We start from the raw sequence: 4,341 nt of genomic DNA, 5'->3' as shown, positions 1-4,341 counted from the left end.
TTTCTCTCTCTTTTTGGATCTCAATACAATGTTCTCCCCCTCTCTTGTGGAGATCTATTCGATGTAATCTTCTTTTGCGGTGTGTTTGTTGAGACCGATGAATTGTGGGTTTATGATCAAGTTTATCTATGAACAATATTTGATCTTCTGAATTCTTTTATGTATGATTGGTTATCTTTGCAAGTCTCTTCGAATTATCAGTTTGGTTTGGCCTACTAGATTGATCTTTCTTGCAATGGGAGAAGTGCTTAGCTTTGGGTTTAATCTTGCAGTGTCCTTTCCCAGTGACAGTAGCACTACAGGAAACAGCTATTTTGCCGTCTGCCATGGCGGACGGCAAAGGCATGAACGGCGGACGGCAAAGGCCTTTGCCGTCAGCCACGGACGGCAAAAGGCTTCGGCAAAGTAGGCTACGGTAAATAGCTACTTTGCCGTCTGCTTCCTGGCGGCTGACGGCAAAGGCCCTTTGCCGTCTACAGCGGATGGCAAAGAGAGCGGACGGCAATAATTGTGCTCTCAGTCCGTTAAGTGGCTAACGGCAGGCCTTTGCCGTCCGCCGCGGACGGCAAACTTTCTAGTTCCTTTGCCGTCTGCCAGCGGACGGCAAACTTTCTAATATCTTTGCCGTCCGCCGTATGATGTCATCTACACGTCACTACATGGCAGGCCTTTGCCGTCCGCCGCTGACGGCAAACTCATTTACTGTTTGCCGTCTGCCACTGTAGGCAAACTGACCAAATGGGTCAGCTCCCAGGAAGCACAGCTGGCTGCCACGTGGCTTGTTTGCCGTCTGCGGCTGACGGCAAAGAGCCCGTTGCCGTCGGTGGCAGACGGCAAAGAGCCTGCATATTGGCTCTTTTTTCTGTTTTTTACTAAATCCAACAATTTTCATCACAAATATATATGACATATATAGATATATTTCAAAAGGACATTACAGAGCAAACATATAAGATATCCAACACATAACTTCATCATCCAACCATATATATTACATGCATAGTTCCATCATACATAACAAGTTCAACATAGAGGCATCCAACCATATATATTACAATAGTTTCATCCAACGATACATGCATAGTTCAACGATACAAAAGAAATAGAGAAAGGGATAAGGAGCACTCCATCTATGCAAGCTTTCGTCAAGTGAATGAAATCTGCAAAATGAAAAATAAGAAAGTTAGAACAAGAAGAGTAGAACAAGAAGAAGACTAGAACAAGAAGAGTATGTCATTTATGAGCTAACTTACGTGAAATGGATCATATATGAGCTAACTAAGTTGAAATGGGTCGTTTATGAGCTAGCTAAGGTGAAATGGATCATTTATGAGCTAACTTAGTTGAAATGGGTCGTTTATGAGCTAACTAAGGTCAAATGGATCGCTTTTTAGGTAACTAAGGTGAAATGGATCATTTATGAGCTAACTTAGTTCAAATGGATCGTTTTTGAGCTAACTTAGGTGAAATGGATCATTTATGAGCTAATTTAGTTGAAATGGATCTTTTTGAGCTAACTTAGGTGAAATGGATCATTTAAGAGCTAATTTAGGTGAAATGGATCGTTTTTTAGCTAACTTGGTGAAATGGATCGTTCATGAGCTAAATTAGTTGAAATGGATCGTTTATGAGATAACCTAGGTAAGATGTGTCATTTTGGAGTTAACCTAGGTGAAATGGGTCATTTTGAAGCTAACGTAGGTAAAATGGATCATTTAGGAGCTAATCTAGGTAAAATGGGTCATTTTTGAGCTAACTTGGATGAACTGGATCATTTATAAGCTAACCTAGGTAAAATGGGTCATTTTAGAGCTAACTTAGGTAAAATGGATCGTTTATGAGCTAACTAAGCTAATTATGCAATTTTTGACATAAGTAAGCTAAGTATAGATCGTTTTAGAGCTAACTTAGGTAAAATGGATGGTTTTGGAGGTCAGTAAGCTTATTAAGTCATTTTGGAGGAGAAGAAGCTAAGTCTAGGTCATTATGGTAAGCATTGGAGGAAATAAAGCTAAGTCTAGGTCTTTATGCATGTGTTAAGCAAAACACTAGATAAACTTACCAAGATCCAGGAGGTGTAGGAGCGGGGTGGCTCGTGTCGGTAGCTGGAGAAGGATCGTGCGATGCTTGTCTGGAGTTACGCTGCACCAAAGATCATTTCCAATGTCTTGTTAGCATGATGACACTCAAATGTTAAGACTAGCAAGTAATGTCCATTCAAATAAAACTCACCGTGGTCCCAGGAGCAATCACTGGCATCGGCGGAGCGGTCTGACCTGTCTTCTCGCACACAGACTGCACATTTGGTTTCGACGACTCAGTCATACTAGTTAGTAATGAGACAAACACTACATGAATGTATTGGCTAATCTGCAGAAGAAACTTACCACAAGGAGCTCGTACATGGCCCTTGCCTGCATGTCATTCCGTGCCCTCTCCTCCTCCATCATCTTTGTCGTCCTCTCCTCCAACTCCCGCTGCCTCTCCGCCGCCTCCGCCAGAAGTTTCTCCGTTCTATCTCTCTCACTCTGTATAGCAGCCTGCAACACCACTCACATGACCATTTGTAATCATTGATGGAAGCGCACACAATGTAATGGAGAAAGATAACTGAGTACGTATCACTAACCTTGATGGCGAGTTGCACTGGCCGTTCACGAGGCCTTATCTCAGGAGCGGAGCTCGACTGGCGCGCCTTGATCTCCGGGAGAGTGCTAGGACAACGGATAAGTCCATCTCCAATGGCTATGGAGCCATGGGACCTCCCGCCACCAGATATCATCACCAGCTCTGGATCAATGGGACCCTGGCTCGGGTTAAAGTCCTCCCCTTTCCTCGCCTTCCCCTCATCTCTATATCTCATGAGCTTGTTGTGGGAGGAGATGTTGGTGAAGTTGTTTTCATCATCAAGGTCAGACTGAGAGAAAGCCTTGACTTTCTTGAAAGAGGCAGTGTGGGCCATGGCATACAGGTCGTACACCTCTAGCACCTTATCCACCTTATTGTGGCGTGCCTGAAAGAGAGAAACAATGAAAATTAGTAATTAAAGGGCTCAAGCTAGCATGATGAATGAATTGCATGAATCATGAATGAAACCACATACCCAGTTGCGCCCGAACTGATATAAGTTGGAGCTGCCTTGATGGTGTGGCACACCTTCCATTTGGGCACGTTTTTCCTTGGCCTCGTTGTGGAGGGCTAGCCATTCTTTTTAGCACCACTCATCGACCAACACCTCCCAACAATCCATCCGATCCGCACACCATCTCGGAGGCACCTAAGTTAGCAAATAGAAACTTGAGCGCTACGGCTAAGAATTACTAAATGAAGGAACTTAAGTAGAAGGCCTTAAGAATTACCTTCATGTACTGCTCCTTACTCAGGAACTTATCGCGGCACGCCGGCTTGGTCTTCTTGATACCACGCAAGGCGTAGTAGTCTCGAACAGCCTGCACCCGAGCCTCGTGCCGTAAGTTCTGGAGTAGGCGCTTGCAGACGTTCTCGATAACATGTGCCGCGTCCTCCTCGTATCCCTCCTCACACCTGTAGAATGTCTGCAATCAAATGAGACAATATTGATTAGTACAATTAATAACTAGCTAGTTGAAGATTTTTAAATGTGTAAAGGAGAAATTACCCAGAACTTTCTGATCACCATGTCTGCCCTCGTGTCGCACACGACACCGTCGATAATCTCATCCGGCGGGGCCGGGGCAGCCACGTAGTGCTCCCAGCTCAATCCAAGCTGTGGAAGCCGACCCTCACCAGGAAACGTGACAAACCCCGGGAAGTTTTGCCGGCAAAGAACTCCAAGGACGGAGTTGGGCCGGCGGACACTATGATGGTGGTCCCAACCCCTGCAGCATGACAAGGCCAACGCATTAGTTATTTGAAGAAACGTGAATGCACAAGGTACAAAAATATTAAATGCACTTACGTACCTCTCCCCATCAGGGAAAATCAACCACCTCTGCTCGCGGGTCGCCGGCACGGACGGGAGCCGTGTAGCACCACGCTGGTAGACGGTGCCCCCCTCCTCCTCAAGATCAGTCGGCTCCCCGCCATCATCAGCATGGCCACTCGGCTCCTCGGGCTGATCCGGCCAGGTACCCCATCCGGACGTGTGCTCCTCCGGGGTCTCGTGGGCCGAAGGCCAGTCGACCCGAGGATCGTGGGCCCAAGACCCGTGGACCGGAGGCTCGTGGACCGGAGTCCGTGTAGCCTCCTCCTCGGACGAGTCCACCCTAGCAGTCACGTGCTCGGGTGAAACAGCTGGGGGTGGCGGCGAGGAAGGCGCCGTAGCAGTCACCCTACCTCCTCTCCCGCGACCACGTGCCCCAC

The sequence above is a fragment of the Aegilops tauschii genome, chromosome 2 (genome assembly GCF_002575655.3).
Source record: "Aegilops tauschii subsp. strangulata cultivar AL8/78 chromosome 2, Aet v6.0, whole genome shotgun sequence".
NCBI classification, from domain to species: domain Eukaryota; kingdom Viridiplantae; phylum Streptophyta; class Magnoliopsida; order Poales; family Poaceae; genus Aegilops; species Aegilops tauschii.
Note: the sequence above shows the minus strand (reverse complement) of the source record.